Raw genomic sequence first — 15,291 nt, 5'->3', positions numbered from 1 at the left:
GAAGATGAGGAAACATCCCAGGTCTTGCGAGTCCCATTCGTGAAATAGAATGGCCATCGCAAGAGGGGGGCTTGTGGGATGTATTTACCCATGCATCCGAGCCCTACCTCAAAACTGTGCAGTACTGACATGGAAAACCTCATGATGGCCAGAGCTTCCCAGAAAATGCACAGGGAAATGCATGAAGAATAGGCTGCCACTCATTTTTGCCGATGTTATGGGCACAGAAGGACACTGCCTAAAACCACCATTGGACTACCCACACAGTAGTCTGAAACCATTGGGAATGGCAATGCTGATTGCCAAAAGCAAACCCATAACTGTTGGGAATTCATTTTCTTAAATCCCAAAAAGGGGTGCAGTACCAGTACTCACCACTATCCAAAAGCCGGCGTTTTAAAACCACCAGATTTTGTAGAAAACTGAATAAATGAACCCAAAACAGGCCAAAGAAAGACTTACTGAGAGGTGGATCCAATGTAAAGTTATATTCTGAAGTGACTTGAAGGTTTATAACAATACCGGCTGCGCTGTGGATTTCAGCAGTTTAAGTAAATTTGGACTGAAAGACACTAAAAAAAATCTAAATGTTTAAATTGACTGAGTGACCTACTTTTGAGTGTCACATAGGTTGCAATTGTTTAAATGTCATAGTTTTAAACTTAGAATCAGCCTTCTAGCTGCATATGTGAAAATGTTTAGTTTTATTTGAATGCAGAAACTGGGGAACAGAAATGACAGCTTAAAGAGATTCCAATTTGCCTGGCAACTACCCCCATCAGGAGTGAAACTTGAGTCACAGCTGTGTTCCCAGGCCTAGCTGCCCTTTTGCTGCTCACACTAAGGATATGCCATCTATCTGATAATTGAATTACCTGTGCTCTGCAGGAGAGTGAACAATGCAACTCCCTTCACCCAGGCAGAGGGTTTATTGAGAGGATCATAAATGGCTTCCTCTTGAACAATGAGCCTCTCCTGACTCAGGCAAAGGTTTTATTACAGCAGTCGTAAAATGTAGCTTCCTCTTGGCAGAAGCTGGGAGGGGCACTGCCTGGGAGAGCAAGCTGGCTTGGCAGAACTGGATAAACCAGTATTTCTACCTTGTGCTGAGAGGAAACCACACCCCTTTGGAGCCAGAACATAACTTTAAAAAGATGGATCATTCATAGAGCGGACATGTGAAAATTTTATAAATGATACCATAATTCTTGTGATTTTTCTGCCCACATTTTAAGAGGTTTTTAGAACCGGTGGCGTGTTCAGGGGGGTTTTAGCGGAAAAGTGGATATTACTCTAAATGTATGCATGTTAAAAATCTGAAACTTCATCAGTTAATGTCCATACTCCCTGCGCACATGTATGTAAAGTTGGGTCAATGTCAGAAATTGAAAAATCAGTTAAAAAGTCAATTATCTGCCATTTCTGAATGCAAGCTCTTAGAAACAGCAGATTTGGACAGAGACATGGCTAAATTCAGCCACACCATGTATATGTAATTTCAAGCAACTGTGTAACTGTGAAATATGTCTTTTATTATCAAATATAGAATATGTGCAATCTGACAGAGGAGTGTCCTATCTGCAAGCCATAAAATGACATCCCTCTGACTCACAGTTCATTCCCCAATCAAATGAGAAATGGAAGTTTGACCAATTAGAAGCTGAGAGAGAGGTAGGGTCAGTGATGCTAGAACACACCCACATTCTAAACACATAAAAGCAGACAGACAGGACAGATAGGGACCTTTAAAATCCATCTGCCGCTGGAAGCTCTGCCGGGAAAAATCCATACTTTACCTCCATCAAACCTCCAGAGAGCCAAACTAGAGACTTCAATCTATCCAGAACTAGAGACCCAGACCATAGAACCAGAGAGAGCTGACCCAGATCACTGTGAAGTGCAGAGACCAGAGGCGAGTTTAAAACCTGACCAGATCCATGGCGAGGCCCATTTCACTCAAGAATAAAGTGTGAGTACCTAGAAAACTGTGCAGAACCAATCTCCTAGTTAAAATAATATAATTCAATCTATTTAATCTAAGTAGAACTGCCTCCTAACTGTCACCTGTCATTTGTAAAGCTGTCACTTGTCATTTCCTAGTTGCAAGCTGCACTTGTCTTTTTGAACTTTAAAATTTCAAATCTGAAAAACGACCTTCACAAAATCGCTCATATCTCCGCAACCGTTTGTGCTAGAGACTTGCAATAACTTTCATCTGAAAGGTTAGAATCGTGGCTTTCCTACGAACCTAGAACCGCATTCCTACCCCTTATAGTTTTACCGCAATCGCGGAACACGCATCCGCGAATTTTACCGCGATTTGCAAATTTCTCCACATGTAAAAACTGCTGCTGCTTGCCTTCCATTTGCCAGAAATTCGTTTAACCTGCTAACTATCCCTGCATCATTGCTAGTGTGAGCCTGGACTAATATTAACTAGATACCACTCACCCTGAACCTCTGAAAGGGAATTAAAAGCATTTCCAGCATATTTCTCATCCATTGCTAGCACATATCAAAGCATTTTGCCTGTGTTTTCAAAACTCCTATCTGTTTTCTGTAGTGTAAGCTTGCTGGGGTGAACTGATTTACATTGATTGCATTTCTGAGAACTGTGTGTTTTCCTTCCATTTCCTTGCCTTGCATCAAGGGGGGGAGGGGATTGCCAGAGAAAAGGGATTACATTGTTTGGTTGAAATCATATTGAGTATTTTCTGTACTGCATTCATTGAATATTGCATCCACCTGAGCTTACATAAAGCATCCTCTACCACATTATACTTTTGTTCCTATTTACCTGTGTGCTACCTTATTCATTTCATGTCAACTCCTTATTGATTATAGAGAAGCGTGTTAGTGCCAGATTCTCTGTTGTTAATATTTATCATATTAGATTAAGTGTGATATTCAATTATTAATTTATTATAAAGTGTGATATATATATATTTTAAATTATCAAATAAACCTTTTAAACTTGCAAAACAGAACTACTTCTTGGCTCAGTGGGGTCAGGGGGATTCCAAGAGAGGGGTGTTATATAGGGGTAGTCATCCAGAACGCATGAACTGGACATAAAGATATATCAATAAGGGTTTTCATTCAGTATTATAGACTAGGCGTTGACTTAGCTGTAGTGTTGAATTGAATCCTCTTACAGTTAGTGGGGGGCGGGGTTATCACATTTATGGGGCACATGCCCTTTCACCTGGGTCACATCCAGATTCTTTCACAGGTCTGGCAACCTTCATTACAGGTTTATCTAAGGTTCATTTCAATGTTTAGGTTTAGCATGTTCAACTGTTGTGGGGTGAAATAGCCTTAAAATGCCATAAATACAGGCCATAGTCGGAGGGGGAGCTATGCCCCTCAGCAAAAGGCCTGCTCATAAGCATGTGCAAAATGTTAGGCATCTAATTCTAGTGAGGCCTGAAAATGCTGCTTGTCACACATGAAGGGAAGACTTCATGAGACTTTTGAGAAAAATTCAGAAAGGCTGGGACCATCTTGGAAAAAACGGCCTCCAGCATGTGAATTTGTGTGGATACTTTCACTGCAGAATGGAGTTTTTCCCCATGACCTAGAGCAATACCTTCCAGAGCCGTTTTTCCTGATCAGTTATTGATATGCTCCTGAAAAAGGTGGAAATGTATAATCAAGGAATTGTGCATTTGTTCATCATGAGCCCATCACAGAGACGCTTTTAAGTAGCTAGAATCTACAAGGAAATTTGTAACTACATCAGCATGAAAGGTTGCACGGCTAAAACTGACCCCAGTGACATTGCAATTGCATCTTCAAAATCAACACTTTAAGTATTCAAATGTCCAGCTAAAGTCTTTAAACATATCATGTTGCCTTCTGTAATCACTGTTTGCAGGCACGTACTGTTGCAAGGGTTTACATGTTTAGATTGTGTGCATTTGCTAAATTTGGATCAAATGTAAAATGCAGGAAAAAGACATCTTGTATGTTTCAAGTCCTAGAAATGTACCCCAGGTGTGAAACCAGCCTTCCCAAGCTGGGTTACCATTGGAATGAGCTGAGGAATTCTGTGGAGGCTAAAGTTTTACGACCAAAAGCACTCAGGCCATCGTAAACATAGCATTAGACTTTGAAGCTGTAGGCTAACCTGAACAAAAGGGTCCCTCTTGATGTCAGAGCTAAGAACCAGATCTCTGCGTACGGAGGGGGAAGAGTGAAGGCGGAGCTTCACACCCATTGCATACAGTGGGAGATATGCATTTTTTTTAATAACTTGTGAAGTATTAATCGTACATGTTTCATTGTTGGATTTATGAAAAACTGTCAGTGAGCTGCTTCTGGTGGGTCCGAAATTATTTTGGTAAAACCAACCTATCAAAAGTTATAAAACCAAAATGTATTGTGTTCTCTGCATAAATATGACAATCATAGACATTTGAGAAAAGGTTTAACAGGTAATAGGTACCCCCACCGAATGCCATATTTTTCAGTAATGTCGTTTTAGCGTAAACGAGAAAATACTGTAGCTTCGCCCCAATATGTCAAACATTCACCAAACAATGTTTATGCGATTCACAAACAAATGTAATGTCGGAATATGCTCGCATCTGTGGCATAATCTGGTGAGAAAGGATATTTATCAAAATGTGAGATTTCAAGGTACAAAAGCCAGATCCCACTCCCTGCCTCTGCCATATGATTGATGGGGTATCCTCCCCTGACTGCTCAAATCACTCCTACTTTCTCTTAGCCTACTGGCTTATGGAGGGGGAGGGAACCCTTGACCACTGCCCAATCAGTTGTGCAAGGAGGATGACACAGCAGCGATGTCATTTGGCGTATAAATAGGTTACTCCTCCTCAACTGAATGATGATAAGACAGAGTTACTTCTAGTCGGCTCACCTAACTACCTCCTTAAACTAAGTCCTAACTATACACGTATCCTCATCGATGGGAATAATATACCTATAGGTAAATATATAAACACATTAGGTTTTTACCTCGATGCCCAGTGTAATCTAATCAAACAGGTAAACATGACCTCCGCCACAGCCTATACCAGCAAGTTGATCAGGGCATGTAGACACTTATTATCACCCACCAGCTGCCTCACATTGGCGAGAGCTCTCATACAATCCAAATTGGATTATTGCAACAGCCTTTACCTAGGTGCCAATAAAGCCATTATAAATAAATTGCGGATTATGCAAAATAATGCGCTTAGTGTGGCTTTAAACATCTCCAGATGAGAGCACATATCAGTGTTAGGGAGAATTCTCATTCTATGGCTAATTTCCCTCACCTAGTGAGTCCCCCAGCAGCTTTGCTGGATTTCTGGATTTTATTTTTTACACTTGGTAATAGTGTGAGCCTTTTGCCCCTCTTACCAGTGTTTTGCCATGTGTATTTCTACTGCTTGTGTGTTCTTGGGCTCTGGAGCAGACCACTCCATGAGCCCCAGTTTTGTGTGTGTTACACAGCACCGCCAGTGCAGTAACACAGGGTTGTCTTTGAGACTTCCCTCTGACTCCATTTTCTGGGGCTGACTACCGTCCCCCGGAAATAGGTAAAATTGCCATTATCTTTATATAGTCACCTTTAAAAAGTACAGACCCAGTACACCCCATCTTACATGGAGTATCGGAAAGGGTTAATTCCTATCTCTTTTTGTCTGTGCCTCCCAGAGCTTTGTTTTGCTATTTTAACCTTTATACTTGGCTGGTGGCAGTGGTATCTACCCTAACTTTTCTACCGGGTTTATACTATATAAACATGGTATTGTTCCAGACTATTATATTAGCCTCGAACATAAACCCGCTTGACCAAATACTCTTTCTTTTGGCTCCGGTCGGGTTTATTCACCATTTATTTTTGTTAAAGTGTTTCTCGTGTTTTACTTTGCGTGGCAAACCAGGTTTGCCTTCTTTTTTCACCGTCTTTTGGCGGACTTCTGCAGAGAAGCCCTCCTCTTGGCGCCTGGGTTTCTAGGTGGGCTAAATGTGAGGGAGGGGTGTAGTCACCCCCTACACAGCGTATCCTAGGAAACTCAAGTCGCACTTTGCCATGATTGGCTGGGGTGGTTGTCCGGGCCGGACAAACCCCTGCTGTGTGATTGACAGCCAGGCTGAGTGAATGGGGGATTTTCGCATAAAAAGGCAGGACTCTTGGGCCAGAAGTCAGAGTTGCCACTGGAACTACAAGGAACCGAAGAGAAGCAGAGAAGAAGATGGCTGCTGCAACTACCCAGTCCCGGTGAAGCCCTTCTGCAGTCCTGAGCTATCTACCCTTCAACGACCAGAGAAGATCCAGTCTGGAGTCTTCTTCCCTTGATCCTGGTGGGGTCAACCAGCTCATTTTCCACAGCCAGAGGATCCTCGTCGTGGTCCAAATCACTGCACACCACTTTAGTGGTCCGGATAGCCATCTGAAGAACCTCTCCTGTTTTAAAGGAGCACAATTATTATTCACTGTCGCTGCTGCTGGCCTCATCCCTGGGTAGTGCAGCTCACTCCAGATGTCCTCCTTCTTGTCCCCACGACTGAAGAGCCAGGAACTGTGAGTCTGCAGGAAACTACCAGGAACAACTGTCGTGGCACCAGCTTCATCTGAGAATAAAGTACTGTGTCTGACTTCGAGGAACTAGGATGAATCCCTTTTCTCCTCATCCAAGGCTCGTCCTTGTCTTTTCTCCTTCTTATAATTTTTGCTTCCTCTTTTGACAATATCTAAGTACTCCTGGCATCCTTGAATCTTGAACTATCTGACTGTGTGATCATCAACAACAGGAACCCTGTTCCACTTAACACTGCGCAGGCCTATTGACTTTTATCTTTGGGTTAGAAAGTGTTCTCTGATTCTGTCTGCCTTGACAAAATTATTGTCGATGATTTTTTGCCCCCAACTCTCTTTTGGTAACTCAGGTGCTAAGTGTGGTTTTACTCTGGTAACATTTCTTCCCGCGGGTACGCGTATCTTTATTAAAACCGAACTGTCATTAATGTCAAAAAGTTATCGCATATGTGTTCCCGGTAACGTCTTTTGTTTCACAACACCGGTCCAGAAAATCATAAGGTACTTACCTTGAGTTATTTTATCCAAAGTGAATTGGTTGTGTGTAGTGTATTTTTCATGTGGTTCTAATTTTAATAGAGGTGAAGTGTTTTGCAAACAGATGGCCAAAAATAAATGTACTTTTACTTTTTAACCAAAAACCTTGAGTCAGTGTTTGCTTGAGTCACAGCAATTTTGGTTCCTTTGTGTAATCTCTACTACTGCTCATTTGCTCTTGTGATAAGTCTGGCTGCTCCGCTACTGATACCACTTTAACAGTGTAGTACAGGCTTGTACCAAAGATGAACTTGTACTACCACTTATAGTCTTAGTTGTGTGTAGTGGTCCCTAAGGGCACTGCACAGGATTTTGCCTAACAATCAGTAAGTAGAAAGCAACAGAAGTGGCTCTCTATACATAAAAAATTGACCTAAAAACTATCTGCCTCACTCACAAGGCGCTCAACCATCAAGCCCCACCTTATCTCACAGACAAATTCACATGGAAAGTGCCTAATAGAATCACTAGATCCTCCAACACACCATGTCTGGTGGTGCCTAGATATAACTTAAAAAGAGCCGGCGGCACCAGTTTCCCGGTACTAGCCGCTCAGCTATGGAACACATTCCCACAGAACATTCAGTCTATTCAAGCATTTGACAAATTCAGAAACTACGTTATCACCTGTATACTCAACAAAACCTAAACGCTACAGTCCACCGTTATTACTGCTATGACCCAATGCTATGACTTATCTTCCATGTATACTGACCAATCTAAATACTCATGCATGTTATTTTGCCTTAACTACATACATTGCAGCTCTCCTGTATAACAATGCACATACTGTGCCTTGTAATTATATCCTGACTGTATAAATCACATTGCTCATGTATAAAACTGTATATACTATGCCATGTAACCACTACCTTTCACACAAGCACCCAAATACCCCTAGGTCAGGTGCACAAAATAAATAAAATAAACAAACAAACTGGGGATTTTCTCTACAGAATCCAAGCTCTGCAGCTGATTGAAGATCTGGAGCTATCCTTGCAGAAATTTGGGCCAAATCCTGGAGTGAAACAGGGACGTGGAGTAACTTCTTGGGAGGTAGAGTGAGGCCTTGATTGACTCCTTTGACCGTCTCTGCAGTGGAGCCCTGGCACCATTGATGACTATAGAGTCCTTTTTCGTCGTAGGTATAAATCTCCACAGCCATTGATTAAAAAAGTCCTATCTATTTAATACTAACCTTGAGTGTCCCATAAGGAAAGCTTCTCTATTCTATCTGTTTGCGAAATATAGTCATTTTCTATTGAAAAGTATTGTATTTTGTGCATTTTGGTAACCCTCCCCTTGACAAATACTGTGTTCCTCTGTGCATTTAAGTCATTTTCCTATGGAACAAATCATCCCTTGTGTATCTGTTGATCACAGTTCTCTTTCCCCTGAAAAGTTCTTTCTTTCTTTGCATAGTTAAGTAAGGTATTTCCCAACTATTTTTCTTAGTAAATCAATTAATTCCCCCATTGAGATTCATGGAGCAAGATTGTTGCAATTCAAATCAACCATCATGTGCCCAGTGTTGTCTTTTTAATTTTGTACAGTTATTAAAGTGTTGCCAAAAAAAGATTATTCCCATTATGAGCTAAAACCAAATGGTTCCATGTATTAAATTGTATGGCTAAAAACAAATCCCTGATGGCCAGTTTTTACCCACAGCAACAGTTGTATCCATTTGCGGCAGATGGTGGATTCTCCTTTGGTTGTATAGTCAGGTGTCAAATAGAATATATTAACAATTATAATTATATATATTATATATATATATATATATATATATATATATATATATATATATATATATATATATATATATATATATATATATATCAATTATTGGACATAACCACAAGCAAATGTTCCCAGCAGGTATTATTTATGGCTAATTTGTTTCATTCACTAGACAGGGCTGATGCCTCAACTTTGACAGTACTGCCAACAAGAGATAATTAATAACTCTTCATGTGCAAAACTAACAATAAAGCAATAAAGCAAATAATATCAAGTTTATTTAAACACAAGTTTCAAAATGTACTTTACAAAAAATCAGTCTGCCAACTAAATTAATGCAACACCTGTACATAAACACACAGAGCACAACATGATGTATATAAAACATACAATAAATACAGAAGTCCAGAAGGACAACAACCGAAAAATGCCACATACACAATTCATGCAACCTGTAAAAAATATTGGGGAGCCAGACGAGGCTTGAAATGATCCCCTTTATGACTCAATCAGACCCTTTAGTACCTTAGTACATTCCTCTTCTTCCCCAAGAACAGTTGTTGGCTAGGGGGTCACTGATCTTTCCTCCCTGAGCTAAAGGGTTTTTTCCAGAGGGAATTATCACTCGGATGTCCCTCATGACAAGCCCTTCTTCAGAGATAGATAATATTTTACTTATTTAAAAGCGCACACTATAGTTATCGATGGTTTGCTACCATGACACCCTTCCAGGACCACATATCCTTATCGCCTGGTCATGATAAGTTTTTGTACCTTGAGCAGTGGGTCGTCACAGTGAGTATACTCACCAATGAAAGATATTGATATAGGTCCAGCCGATAAAGTCAGAGTGAGTAAATTGACATACTACTCAGCTACGGATGGGCCATCAGCTGAATCAGGAAGCAGGTGTCTAGACAAGAATTGGCTGGTGCCACGCTTATTACCTTCTGGAGCCTGCGGGAGCACCATGGACCCACCACCTCCTCCTCTTCCAGGATTGGATTAATGTACAAACCTAAAAGGCCAAATAGAGTGAATGGGGGTTTTATGTGTGGTCGTTATCACGTCACTCCGAAAGATGACAGTGCATATCATCCCAGGAAGCTGTGGACAAGGGAACCATGTTAACACTCTAACTCTTACGGACACTCCCTTATCATGTTCATTCCCTGGTTATCCGTCTATGGTTGTGCTGTTTATCTAAGGTGTGGACTGATGTGTAGGGCAGCACTTCTACCATCTATTTCAACCAGTTTAGTCACTGGCAGGACTGATTCTAGTCCAGCTACTGTCGGTTGACATTGGTGTTTCATCTGCAAGCACAGTTCAGATTTGTTTTAACACGTTTTCTCTTTGTTCTTCCAGGTCTCCAGTTTTGTTGGAAAAGCTGAGCTGCTGATTCCAGAATGCAGGTAGGCAGGTTTCTACACAGATGCAGCGGTGCAACCCTTCGCAGTGACAACAGGGTTGAACTACTTTTGCTATGGTGTTCGTGGTGTCAGAGATAGTTGAGCGGCCGAGCGGGAAATCAATTCCAGGAATACAGAGGAGGAAATGGGTGCACGGGCAAGCATTGACTAACCATGTTCCTTTTTCTCTTATTTGCATGTCGAGAAGACGTTGGGAGTCAGATCAACTGAGAGCCTTGCTATTGCAGGTCATACTGGTGATCTGCAACCAACGGCAGGCACAGGCATTAGTAAGAGCGTGGCTTAAACGTAGTACCAGACCCCCTGGTGGACAAAACTCTCCCCCCATCCAGAGCAGATTACGTTCAGGCCCTCTCCATGGCCCCCCTCCTTAGAGAGACAGAAACTGTTGATGCGTGGGGACTGTATAACAAAGGATCACGAGAGTTCACTCATTATTCGCATGCTCACAGGGGCTTCTCGCGAATAGAGCTTCTCTTGTTCTCTAACTCCATCTACCCAAGCCTGGACAAAATTAGCATACACACTCGGACAATCTTGGCCCATGCCCCAGTCAGTGCAAATCTTAACGTAACTGGCTCCCCCTTTTCCCCCGAAACGATTTTGGAAACTATATGACTCTATCCTTTTGGCCTCACTAGCCTACACTAAACAGAATCCTAGCATACAAACTAAAAAGAGTCCAAAGGAGAAACAACATTCTTAGTCTCTCTGACACCAATGATAGAATTCTCTACTCTGAGAAGGATAAAATGGAGGAGCTGGTAAACTACCATAAGGCAGTGATATTCGGCCCACCAACTCACCGGGAGAACCTCCCCAGCTATTTATCCCCCCATAACCCGCCCCTTGCGCCCTCTCTGGCGACCCTGAAGAGCGCGATCACTGCACAGGAAGTTGCAGATGCTATAAAATCTCTGAAAAATACGGCACCGGGCCCAGACAGGATCACGGCACAATTTTATAAAACCTACACCAGCATCTTGACACCACAACTAACCGCGCTGTTCAACTCCTTCCTGTCCATGGGCTCAGTAACCAAAACAATGGGTGAGTCAATTACGGTGCTAATTAAAAAAACATGAAAGGACCCGAAACAGGCCTCCTCTTACAGGCCCATAACCCTTATGAATAATGATGGTAAAATCTTCTCAAAAATATTGGCAGCCAGACTGAAACCCCATCTCCCAAACATAATGGCCCGTGACCAGACGGGATTTATTCTGGGGACGGGAACACTAGCCAACATCAGGCGCACTATAGACCTGATAGGAAGTGCAACCAGAACTGGGGAGGGCCTAAAAGTGCTGTCGTTGGACGCACACAAAGCATTTGATTTAGTCGAGTGGGGGTACATTGATAAGGTTTTGGTGCACTTTGGGTTCGGACCGAGATTCTCAAAATGGCTAATGGCGAACTATCGCAACCCCACAACTCAGCTCCGCGTCAATGGCGATAGGTCGGAACCCATAAGGATAACCAGAGGCACCAGGCAAGGTTGCCCTTTATCGCCGCTTATCTTTGCCTTGTCCATGGAGCCTTTTGCTGACAGCATCCGGCAAAATCCAGACATTAAAGGGCTCACTGTGGGGAACCACGAGTATAAAATCGCCTTATATGCGGCCGATGTGCTGGTTACAGCTACGGCCCTGAACACATCTCTAGGGCCCCTATGAGAGGAAATTGAAAGGTTTGGTCAGGTCTCAGGGTTCAAGGTAAATTTAGATAAATCCTCAGCACTCCCAATCAACCTCACCAACAGGCAAAAAGCAACTCTTAACCACTCCCTTGAGATTCCCTGGGCAGAATCCACAATTGACTACCTTGGGGTGCGGTTCCCCAAGAACATCTCCCACTTATATTCCTCTGATTTCCCTCAACTCCTAGATGATTTCCGGCGAGACCTGGCCAGGTGGGAATCATTAGAAATCTCTTGGTTCGGATGCATCACTGCAGTAAAAATTAGTCTAGTCCCTAGACCATTATACCAGTGTGCAGCTCTCCTAGTGAACATCCCCACAAGCGAACTGAAGGCGTTGCAGAGGAATATACAAAAATTCATTTGGGGGGAGCCCAGAATAGCGAAAAGAGTAATGCTCCGGAGTAGGGTTGCAGGGGGATTGGGAGTCCCGGACGTGACTAGATATGCATATGCAGCCCAACTCTCACATGCATATAGATGGTTTCAGTCTACTGACCAACCATGGTGGACCCAGCTGGAAGAAGCTTGGAGCACGGGGCCCCCAGCACAGCTCCCTCACCTGCCCCCGATAAAAACACATATAAGTCAGGGCCCACTCTTAGCAACCTTAGCAACCGTTAGAAGCTGGAAAGCAGCAGCGCAAAAATGGGGTTACAGGACTCCTAGAGGGCCTCTTACCCCCATCTATAACAATCCGGACTTCACCCCCGGCAATCCCAAATCCGGATTTGATGCATGGATTGAAGGAGGCCTTGGAAAAATAGCTGACATGGTGGAGGGAGGCTCCCCCATCACATTTGAGCGATGCAAAGAGAAGTTCAGGGTCGGGGAGAATGAACGGTTCCACTATGCCCAACTCTGGCACTGGATCTCCCACAGAATGGTCAGGAGCTATGGGTCCAGAGAATAAACATTGCTGGAGAGCTCACTACTGTCTGCTGCCCCTAAGGGCAGGATCCCATTGCTGTGCCAACTCCTGGAAAGATCAAATCCTGAAAAGAAAGAAAAGTATATGTTAGACTGGGAGAGGGACCTCGGACAAGAGGTAGATGTAGAGGTTTGGGACAAAAATCTGGTCCAGACTCCACAAGAGCTCACAATGCGTCTCCAACAGGGAAGGAGGTTATAAACTGTGTTACAGATATTATGTTACCTCAGTCCATTTTAACAAGTCCAACCCCGAACTCCCGGCAAACTGTTGGAGTGGGTGTACATCCGATGGCTCCTTGTTTCACCTGGTGTGGTCTTGCCCGAAAGCCGAAGCTTACTGGAGGTAAGTAACAGACCAAATAAGGGCAATCACGGGATGGGCAATCCCATCCTATCCAGGTGATGTTCTCCTGGGGAACCATGGGGAGGGGGAAATTCCCGTTAATGGGGCAGATATCATGGCTATGTACGCATCTTCTCCTCGCAGCAGAAATGGCAATGGCCAGGCTCTGGAAGCACCCAGAGGGCCCCTCGACCCCTCTATGCTGGTCAAAATGTTGGGAAATAGTTGTGGCTGAAAAAGTGACTGCTATACGAACCAGGAAGCTGAACTACTTCTTGAACACCTGGGCTCCATTTATGGAATACGCTGAAAAGTTTCCATGCCTCACCAGAAGACCTCCCCTAACGTGCTGGTCCAATAGGGGCTGACTTTACAATTCTGGGCCCTGAGGCGTTTTGAGGTGGGCCCCGAGAGTTCCAAATGAACATAACTTTTATCTGACAGATGTTGAGCCTGACTGTATGTGTAACTCTGAGAGATTTACCTGTTCAGGTGTGTAACAAAGATATAGGATGCTTTGATCAGTGTTTTTTTCTATGTAACCCCTAATAAAATGTTTATTTGAAGAAGAAAAAAGAGCATGGCTTATGTTGCCGCACGAGTGTTATGGCTGCCAGGAGATACCAAGGAATGGTGGGAAATGTGGTTCCCATTTCCCCTATTATGTTTTGGTTCACAGTAGCAGTGTCCATGTAGTGTACTGTGTTTGCTTGCCCCCAGGGTGCTGTTCATGTGATTTGTATGGCTGAATGAATCCCAAGGGGCTCGCCCTGACAGCTGGATTATACTCTTGACGAGGCTTGTGTACGATACTGAAGTTGTACTCTTGCAGGCAAAGGCCCCACCACCGTATTTGATGTGGCATTTTGCATCATGGATTCCCATGTATGGTGATTAGTGCTGGGTGATCCGTAACTAATGTGAATGGCTTGCCGAATAAAATATTGTGAAAGTGCTTGCCAGCCCTGAGCTATCCGTCCTTGGGGAAGAAGGATAACTCAGGGGCAACGTGTTTGTCTTGGAAGCAAAACAAAACAGCACAACACAATTTTGAATCCCAATCCCGTGCTTATAAATCACAAGATGGTATTAATTGTGTTATGAAAGAACAAATATATATGTATACATATATATATATATATATATATATATATGTGTGTGTGTGTGTGTGTGTTTGAATTCTGCTGATGGAACAACAGGCGTTGAGATGCACTCTTCGAAGCCTCATTATTCGTTTTCACCATCAAAGAGTTGGAGTCCAATGATAAGCAAACTGCCTTTATTAACGCATCCAAGACATTTTAAAAGCCATCAACGTATGGTGTTCCTGCAGACAGTAAAACCTGAATGCAGTGGGTTAGTAGTTAGTTAACACAAAATGTGAGAGCCCCCCTGCGAGTCATGCTGAGGAACCCCCCCAAACTAAACAACAAATCACGGGCCGCGCCGCACTCTGGGCTGACCTAGATTATAACCCTTGCACAATACGCACAAATGTGATGTTGAAAGGGTATGCTGCACACTGCACTAGGAGAAATATATAAATATGTGTTTTAACGCAATATACAGCACACTTTCTGAGAATAATTTGCTAAAAAGCCACAGTGTTTGCAATTGTTTTGTAGGGTAACACCAATCCAATACATGCAAGTCACCAACCGTACACAGGAACATTAATGCTTTGCTATTAAAAATGCCATGCCACAATGAAAACATGTCCAACTGGCTGCACAATGTAGACCAGTGTAGAAATGAAATAACTTTACAGTAAAGTATGTCAGGCCATATTTAGACATTCCTAGACTGTTGACTCAACCTGGCTGACCTTCAGAGCAGTTTCCGGACAGAACAGGACAGAGATGTTAAACAGTACCTGGGTTATGCTGTTAACAAGAGCCAAGCAATTACTAACATAAAGCATTTCACTGTTAATACCTGCATTCAAATGCCAAATTTTTAGGCAATTGAAATTGTGATGTGGGTTTAATACTTGCATGCCAGGGGAGTGATTGGAAGGGTAGAGCGGGAACAAGAGACCACTCATTCTTGCAGC

Source organism: Ambystoma mexicanum, chromosome 2p (genome assembly GCF_040938575.1).
Source record: "Ambystoma mexicanum isolate Mex_15411 chromosome 2p, UKY_AmexF1_1, whole genome shotgun sequence".
Taxonomy (NCBI): domain Eukaryota; kingdom Metazoa; phylum Chordata; class Amphibia; order Caudata; family Ambystomatidae; genus Ambystoma; species Ambystoma mexicanum.
Note: the sequence above shows the minus strand (reverse complement) of the source record.